Source organism: Dasypus novemcinctus, chromosome 3 (genome assembly GCF_030445035.2).
Source record: "Dasypus novemcinctus isolate mDasNov1 chromosome 3, mDasNov1.1.hap2, whole genome shotgun sequence".
Taxonomy (NCBI): domain Eukaryota; kingdom Metazoa; phylum Chordata; class Mammalia; order Cingulata; family Dasypodidae; genus Dasypus; species Dasypus novemcinctus.
The window spans coordinates 150,738,359-150,747,906 of record NC_080675.1 but is presented as its reverse complement, the minus strand read 5'-3'; positions in this window follow the sequence as shown (position 1 = coordinate 150,747,906).

Here is a 9,548-nt window from a genome sequence, read left to right as displayed (position 1 = left end):
GGCAGGACCCCAAGACCCCAGTCCCATCTGCAGGCACCTGTCGCCCAGGCTGGGGATGGAAGGGAGCCGGGGGCCAGGCTGTCATCCCCTCAGAGCCTCAGCCCCACTCAGAGGCTTGATCTGCTCCCCAACTTTACAGATACAATAGCCAAGGCTCAGAGAGGTTAGGCAGGGTCACACAGCATCCTCGCTAGGTCAGAGTTCCTTCCCCACACCCCCTGTCTGTTGCTCTCTCTCTGAAATGCTGTCTCTTGCTTCCCTAACTTTTTTTTAAACTGTTATCTGATTTCTGATTTCTTTTTTTTTTAATTTTTAATAGATTTTTTAAAAGATACATAGATCATACAAAATGTTACATTAAAAAAAAATAAGAGGATCCCATATATCCCCCCCACCCCACCCCACATCACCACATTCTTCCATCCGTATGGCACATCCATTGCATTTGGTGACTACAGCTTGGAGCACTGCTGCACCACATGGATAATAGTTGACTTTGTAGTTTACACTCTCCCCCAGTACATTCAGTGGGTTATGGCAGGATACATAATGTCCAGCATCTGTCCCTGCAATATCATTTAGGACAACTCCAAGTCCTGAAAATGCTTCACATCCCACCCCTTCTTCCCTCTCCCTGGCCTCAGCAACTCCCGTGGCCACTGTCTCCACATCAGTGCTACAGTTTCTTCCATTGCTGGAGTCACCATAGTTCTATAGTAGAAGACCAGCAAGTCCACGCTAATCCATATTTTATTCCTCCATCCTGTGGACCCTGGGATGGCGATGTCCACTGCACCTGTAAATCAAGAGGGGGCTTAGATCCCACGTGGCTGATGGGTAGGATTCTCCTGCTTGGAGTTGTAGGCACTCTTGATTCCCTGGTGTGGTGTTTGACCACCCCACCTCCCTGCCAGCTGACCTGGGTAAGTCCAATGAACTGGAGAGTAGGAGCTGCAGTTCCACTGAGGCTCAGGGCCCAGCTGGCATATGGACAATCCAGAGATTCAAGTCTCCTGAGCATACACCAACCCCAGTGCCAAATACAGGTTCAGTAAAAGTGACAGAAGAGGCATGTGCAGAGAGCTCACACCTGAGTTCAACTCCATCACACTCAGGAGCACGAATTCCAAAGTAGGGCCCACCACAAGGCACCGAGCTCCAGAGCCAGCCGCCCTGCCCATAGGACCTGTGCGTCTCCGTAGCCCGCAGGGGCACAGTCCCTGGGTTGTGTCTACGCTGGCTGTCTCTGGGATCCTGCTGAGACGTGCATAAGCACCACCCTCTGATGATCTCCCCGCTCACTTTGAAGTCTCTTAGCCGCATGAACTCACTTTTCCCCCTCAGTTTGTTTCCATCTCCTGTCTTTCCTGAGCTCTGGCTCTTTCCTTGCGCCCCTTTACTCTGCCGTAGTCTCTGTCACGCCCTGTCTCTGGTTCTTTCTAGGCTCATGTCGGCGGGTCTCGGGTCTGACTGGCTCTCAGGCCTCCGTCTCTCCCCATCCCCGCTCTCTGTTCCAGGCCCACCCCCGGCGCACGCGCCCTCTCTCCGCTTCACGCCCTGTTCCTCCCTCAGAGCCCCTGGTCTCCTCTACCCGCCCCCCCCCCCCCCCCCCCCCGGCTCCCTGACATGGTCTCGGGGCCGAGGCTCCAGGGCCAGGGCCAGGACGGGGGGTGGGGACAGCTGTCCAGGGGTCCAGGAGGGGCCTCCGTGGGCGGTCGTGTCTCCCCACCCTGGCCCTTGAGAGGAGGGCACCCACGAGCCCGGACCCCCGGACCCACAGCGCAGAAGCAGGGCTGAGGGCGGGAGACCCCAGAGCAGACTCCGGTCAGTGGAGGCAGGCGTGGACCCCCACGCCCAGGGCCAGCAGGGGGCCTGCCCAGGAGCTGCTGTGGCCGCTGGTGCCGGCCCCCGGCTGGGGCGGGTGAGGAGCCCCCAGGCCTGCGCGGGCTGAAGAGGCTGTGCCCCTGGCCCGCCTCCCCCTTGCCCCCATCTGCCCCACCCCCTCCTCCTGCAGGGCCCTTCTCCTCCCTTCCTCCCTCCTTCTCCCTCTCTTTCTCTCTCCATCCCTCCCTGCCTCCCTATCTCCCTCTGTCAGGAGTGATAAGAATTAATGAAATGTGTCCTCATCTCCTGTCTCCTCACTGCCCCAGGGAATTACCTGGTCCCTGTACCTCAGGCCTTGTTAGACTCCAAGAGAAAAGGAACCCTCGTGTTTACACGTGCGCGCGTGGAGGTGGACACAGTGCAGCAGCCCACGTGCCTTGCACGTTTCTGCAGGCCCGGCCTGCAGGTTTATCAACGTGTCCACGGCTGTGTACAATCCCACGAGCACGCTGCGTCTGGAGGCACATATCTGCACGTTTGTGCGAATGCAGCCACGGGTCTTGGTGTGTGTGTCTCCACTCCACGGGGCTGGCCCCACGGGCACCGCGTGCCATCATGTTTAGTGCACCTCTGCACACGTCTCTGTATTGAATCTATGTGCTTGTAAGTACGCCGCAGGGTGTGTGTGCTGCCATCTGAGCCTGTGTTTGGGTGTGGACATGTACAACGCTGGATTTTGCATGTGTCGGTGTGCGTGCCCAGCCAATGGCACAGCTTGCATGTGTGTGCATATTTTGTGTGCGTGTCTGTGTGTGCACTGGGCGCTGGGCACTGTGTGTGTGCAGTGGCCACCTGGCGCACACATCTCCTGGCTGCCCCGGGAGCCGGCAGCGTTTGCTCCGAGAGGGCCATCACACTGTGTCTCTGGGGTGATGTCAGTGGTGGCGGTGGCGGCGCAGGTGGCAGGAGCCTGGAGGTAGGAAGGTGGTGGGGTGCAGGGAAGAAGTCGCTAATGAGGCCGCCTTCCTTGCCGGCCTGGGAGCCGTGCCACTAATTATCGCCCCAGTAAGCAGCTCCCCAGGGAAGGGCTGCCAGAGCCCTGCTCGCTCCTCCCCTGGGGCCCCTTCCGCACTCCACCTGCCTCTGTCCCAAGGCCCTGTCCTCCCCGTGGGCACCGAGAAGTCCTCCTCTGCCAGGGCACGGCCTCTGTGAGCTGAGCACTGGACTGGGAGTCAGGTGGGAGGCTGCTAACCCCAGGCCTGTGTGGCCTAGGGCAAGTCCCTGTACCTCCCTGCCTCGGGGTCCTTGTCTGTAAAATGGAGGCAGAGGATGGGAGTCACTGTCCTCGAGAGCTGGCGTACGCAAAGTGCTTTCAGACGGTGCGCCAAGGTGAGCATCTGCTCTATTAACTATGTATTTGTTTTCCGGTATACATTTTCATCTCTCTATGCATCTGTCCCTCTGTCCACCTGTCTACCTAGCCTAAGATATCACTTAGGATAAGGCTAAAACACACATTTAATTTTTCAGGTGAGTCATTTTAAAGAAAAATGCTAGGCAAAGTACAGCTGGCATCCGAATATGACAAAAGTCCTGATGGAAGTTGACAAACGACTGGAGCCCTGGGACACTGGGTTTCTAAGGCCCTTCCCCACCTGAGGGGCTGTGGGTTCCAGGCCCCAGACCCCCTAAAATGAGAAATGCACAGGCCGGGTCCCTGGGTCCCACTTTGTCCCCTCATAGTCCCCAAGATGACACGTGTGTGAATGGACAGGGAAGGGGCTGCGGGGAGGGGGGCGGCCCGTCCTGGCCACAGGCCCCACAAGCTCTCAGAGGACACAGAGTCCCCACGGGTGGCCTCTGGGGCGATCTAGACCACATCAGGCCAGGCCACAGGAACGACCCAAGCTGAACGCGCTCGGGCTGGAGGCCATCTCCCGAGCTGCCAGGGAGGGGGCTACCTGAGACCCCCGGGCCTGCGAACGCCATGCCCGCCTGTTCTGCCCGGAGAAGAGCAACCTGTCCCGCAACCCCAGATACCTCTGTCCTCCAGCAGGCCAGGTATGAATCACGGAAATTTACAGCCGGGCCCGGAGCAGGATTTATGGGCCCGCGGCGAGCCAGGCCGGCTGGGAGGGGCCGTCCTGTCGGGCCCCCATTGCCGCTGATGGATGAGGTCGTTCCCTGCCAAGAGAAACTCTCCTCTGTGGCAGGCAGCAGAGAGAAGGCTCCCAGGACCAAGGGCCGGCCCGTCCCCCTACCCGTCCCAGATCCACAGCCTCCTCAGGATGCCCCCAGCCCCACAGGCCGACTGCAAGCAGGAGGTGCGCCTGAGGGGCCCGGCGCCCTGGCCAGAGTTCTGCCCTCCCAGCCTGGCCCTTTGCTCCCTCCTCCCCAGTGCCCTTCAAAACTGACCCATCCCAGGTCCCGAGCTTTGGAACCTGCCCAAGGCAGGATGCACCACATTCCAGAACCAAACTCAGTCAGAGTCTGGGACCATCCAGCACACACACACATACACACACACACACACACGTCACAGATGAGGGACCCGAAGCCCAGAGAGGGACAGGCTGTGCCCACAGTCACACAGCAGCACAGTGGTGAGGCTGAGACCTGAGCCCACAGGGCCGCCAGACTGGCCGTTTTAATGTCTGGTTATAGCTGTGATGTCACATGGCCCATGGCCCTGGGGGTAGTTCCACCTCTAAGCCCTTCCCAGAGAATGGAGAGGACACTCCTGAGTTTGAATCCCTGCTCTGTCAGCTTGTGTTTGGTTACAAGCTCACTGTGCCTCAGCTTCCCCACCTAGAAAATGTGCTCAAAATAGGAAGGTTGTTGGGAGGTTCAGACGGGAAGCCCCAGCACAGGTGACGCCCCAGCACAGAGCCCGGCCCCTGGTGGATGGCCCCCCAGGGGGGGAAGATGGTCCTTCACCACCTCTGACGTCTCAAGGAGCCCCACTGGCTAATTTGCTGAGTTGGGGGGCAGGGAGGAAGGGGCACGGGGGAGGGCCAGGGCAGGGCAGGTGGAGCAGGAGGGGCATGGAGAGGCCATGTGTGGGGCTGCAGGGCAGAAGTGAGGCCACTCCTTACTCGGGGAGACCCTAGGAGGCTCCCTGGAGGAGGTGGCTTCAAGCAGAGGATGCAGAGCTCTGCCTCTCTTTCTCTGAGGCCGTTTAGGCTTTCTGGGCTGAGGGGATGCTCTCTGCCCTGAAAGCCATTCCTTGGTCCCACCCCCAGCTGTTGCCCTGGATAACCTGGAGGCAAGTCCCTCCGCTCTCTGGAAGGATCAGACATATCAGACATCCGCCCTAGAGGCGCCTTCCTGCTCTGACCCTTACGCCAGCTGGGGTCCCGGAAGCCCAGCCTGTCCGGTTTCCTGCAGTACCCAATTCTTCCCACTAGGCGGCAGCAGAGAGTCCAGCCTCCTTCCCTCCACTGAGGCAGCCGCCTCTGCTGGCCAGTCCACCCCCCCACCCCGCCCCACTGGGCTTTGCTCCCCCACACCATAGCTGGGTCTCTGCCAAACCAGAGTTGGGTGGCCACCTGCATTCAGACATTTGCAGAGCACCCAGCATTCTCCTCACCTTTCAGATGGGGAAACTGAGGCCCAGAGAGATGTTAAAGACCCCACAACCAGGGGTGGCAGAGCCAGGGACTCCAGCTCTGTTTCCGAGCCCCAGTTCTCACAGTGGAGTAGACAAGTCTAGCTGGAATCCTGGCCCCTGCTACCCTGGCTGTGTGTTAGTGGGCAGGTCACCCACCCTCTCTGGCCCTCAGCTTGTATACGAAGAGCCTGGCGTGCAGCAGGTGCTGGACACTTGCAGCTACTGCTTTGCTTTCAGTAGATTTCACGCTCCACAAGAGAAGACCCATGTCTGTCGTAGGGAGGTGTCCCCACAGCCGCACAGAAGCCTCCCCAGATGCCTGCACGGCACTCGGCATTGGGGCCTCCTTCCCTGAACCGCCCCCCCCCCCCCACTCCCAGATCAGCCCGGAGCCCTACCCATCACCTTCCCACTCTTCGGTTCCTCGGCTGCCCTGCCTGGTGCCACCCCACCCCACCCAGACGGCCGGGCCCCAGGGGCCCCGGCCCCCATTTCCCTTCCTTCCCCTCTTGCCCTCCCCCTGACTCTCCGACTCCCAGCCCCCTCCTCTCAGGCCCCTCGTCTCTGTCCCTGCCTCTCCCTGTCCCTCTCCTGCTGAGCCCCCACTCGGCACTACACACTGTTTACAAGACAACGATGACAGCTTTTTATTCCTCCCTTTTGTCTCCCTTCCTTCCCTGAAGGGAAACGTGCTTACAATCTCCCAGGAAGAAATGAAGGCTCCAGACAAGAAAAGCAAACAAAGGACACTGGGGGCTGAAGGACGCCCCACCTACCCCACCCACCCCCCATAAACAAGCACGTGTGCACGCGCGCGCACACACACACACACAGGCACCCAATCTTCCTCGGGGCCTCCAAGAGCGGCTTTGCTATGGGGGGGGGGTAATTGAAAATGTCGATCTTTATCTAGAGTACAAACTGGGCGGAGGGGCACAGGGAGCAGGAGGGAGAGCGAGAGAGAGAAAGGAGAGCCAGTGGGAGCCAGGGCAGGGAGAGAGCCTAGAGCGGGAGGAAGGACGGGAGCACGGGGACAGAGACGGGAGGCGGGAGGGGCGGGAGCGCGCTGTGCTCCCCGCCAGCTTCCAGCGGCTGCCTCCCAGCCCCGCCAGCCTCCAAGGGGAACTCGAAGGGGAACTCGTCCCCAAACAACCCCCAAGGGTGAGGAGCAGGGGAGCGGGGCCACAGAGCGCCTTCCTCTCCTGCCCTCCTGTCCAGGATGGGCCCTGGGCGGCGTCCGTGTGCTGGGGGCGGGGACAGGGGACCTGGCTTAACTTCCCGGAGGCCCCGGGAGCCACTGACACCCCCTGACCAAGTGCACCCCACCACATGGGGGGAAGCCCCGGGGCTGCGTCAGCCGGCGGGTCCTCTGGCCTGGAGCTGGCGAGGGAACCACGAGTGCCAAGACCCTCCCCGCTCCCGCTGGGCCTTCCCCGGCCCTCGTGCCCCCGTGCGTGCGTGTCTGGGGACGCTGCCATGCTTCGCGTCCTTTGGCTGTGCAGCAGGGGTGTGAGTGAGCCCGGGTGGACGTGCGCCTGTGCGTAGCCAGTGAGGCCCTGGGGGAGGGCGTGTGCTGGTCCGTGTTTTCCTGTGTGTGGTATAAGGCATGTGTTTGAGTGAGTCTGTTTAGTGTCAGGCATGTGTGTGAGGGGTGAGGTGCAGTGTCTGTGTGTGCGTGATGTAGCAATGCACAACTCCTACCTGTCCTGCCTTGGAGGGTATGTCCGTGTGTCTCCGCAAGTGGAGCCGGCGGACGGAGGCGCCCCCGGCTCAGCCACCATCCCCGCGACTCCGGGGAGCCACAGTGACGACTGGCCTCTCCAGGAACAACTGGACAGCAGCGACCAGGGCCCTGCCCGTCGTCCAGGGCAGGGGAGGGGTGCTCACGGGACTGCGGGTCTACCCACGAGCCCCGGCTGGGGTGACCCAGCGCGGAGGCCAGGCCGCTCCCCGGGGCCCCTCCCAAGAGAGCGGAAGGAGCTCCAGGCGGCTTCCTCGCTGTGCAGGGAGCCTCGTCCACCTCCAGTGTCTGCTCCTGGTTCCTTCTCATCGTCCCACTGAACCCTGAGAAGGCAGAGCTGAGCCTTCACTATCTCTCTGTACCCCAGGCTCAGTCAGCCTGACATAGGGCAGGGACTCAGCAAATGTCCGTTGAACGAATGAATGGATAGTCGTGTGTCAGGTGATCGAGTGTCAGGCTCCGTCCTCAGCCAGGTCTGGGAGGCCACCCCTTCTGACCTTCTGCAGCTCGCCTGTCCAGGGGCAGCATTGTCAAAGGTCAATCCCAAGCTTGATGACCCTGGAGGCCACATCCCCTTCTTGGTGGGATCTGAACATCTTCATCCCCCCAAATTCATCCTGAACCCTTCCTTCTGTCCTTCCCTTGAGTCCAGAGATGATAGGGATCCCAAACCTACCCCAAGGGCAAGGTCTAGCTCCAGGGACAACCGCCAGCACCTACCTGCCTCTGGTGGTGCTGGGGGGGCAGGTTGAGGGTCTGTCATAGAAGACTGAGGCATAGAAGAAACCACTAGGACTTCACCCTAATATTGGTCAAGGGTCTCACCCAGACTGAACCCTAACTCCTCTCCCAGCCTGAGCCCTGACCCCTGGACACAGGTCTACGGCCTTGGTCACAGACCAAGACTGGACCTTTCTTTAGAAACAGGCCAGTGAGAGAAGCAGACTTGGCCCAGTGGTTAGGACATCCGTCTACCACATGGGAGGTCCGCGGTTCAAACCCCGGGCCTCCTTGACCCGTGTGGAGCTGGCCCGTGTGCAGTGCTGATGCATGCAAGGAGTGCCCTGCCATGCAGGGGTATCCCCTGCATAGGGGAGCCCCACGTGCAGGGAGTGTGCCCTGTAAGGAGAGCCGCCCAGTGCCAAAGAAAGTGCAGCCTGTCCAGGAATGGTGCCACACACGGAGAGCTGACACAGGAAGCTGATGCAACAAAAAGAAACAGATTCCTGGTGCTGCTGATAAGGATAGAAGCCGTCACAGAAGAACACACAGCGAATGGGCACAGAACAGACAACGGGAGCAGGGGGACAGGGGGAGGGGAAGGGGAGAGAAATAAATTAAAAAATAAATCTTTAAAAAAAAAACAAAACTGTCCAGTGACTTGTCATATGGTTGTGGCCAGAGTTCTCCCAAAGTCTGGGCCTTCGTTTCCTCATCTTCAATGGCAGGCCTTGGACTGGGCTGAGCATTAAATCAAAAATCCCTCTTCAGAGGAGGAGCTGCCCAGAGGTCAGCCAGCAGCTTCCCCGACCTGCTGACCCGGAGGAGACGGCCTGCTGCCACCTGCCAGCCTGCACCCCGCCCGCCACCTCCAGCGCAAGCACACTGATTTTTGCGGCCGCCGTGATAAATGGCATTGTCGGCAAAATGACGTCTTTCTAATCTGCTGCAAGACAGATGGGTCCCCGCGCCAACTCGCTCGCTCTCGAGCCTGCTCGGGCCAGCCTCGCTGGGCAGCGCGGAGGCCAGGGCAGGCACACCGCAGGGCCTGGGGGGGCGGCCCAGTGTCAGGCACGTCCACAGCGTGGTATTCTACAAGCCCCTCTTCAAACAGACTTAGTTGTGTTTTTCGTTTTTTAAAAACTCCAAGTATAGTCTCTGCTCTTTTCTGTCCGAAGTTACATCTTCAATGAAAACCTGAATATTGCTCAAACACGCAAGGACAAGCCACCGGACGGCAGGCCGAGTGGCCGATCGTGTCTCCGCGGGCACGGGGGAGAGTGGCAGGGGAAGAGGGGGCCTCTGCCTGAGCCACGGGCCTGGGGCGTCCAGCACTCCCCCTTCCCTAGTCTCGCCCTGAGTCCCCGCCCCCAGCCCCTGAATTGTCCTTAGCCATCACACACACCCCCATTGCCCTCAGGCTGCCAGACGGGGAGAACACTCACACACACCACCTTCCTGCGGGCAGGGGAGCTGGGGGACGGGCGGCAGCGAGGGTAGGGGGGCGTCCGAATTGGGGATCAGGGTGCCAAGAGTTGAGGAAGGACAAATACTAGCCACGAAGACCTGCAGCGTCCCCAGAGACCCCAGCCTCCTCCAAGGCCAGCAGGGGAGCGTCTGACCAAACCGGGCCTCGCTGGCAGGGGGCTGAAG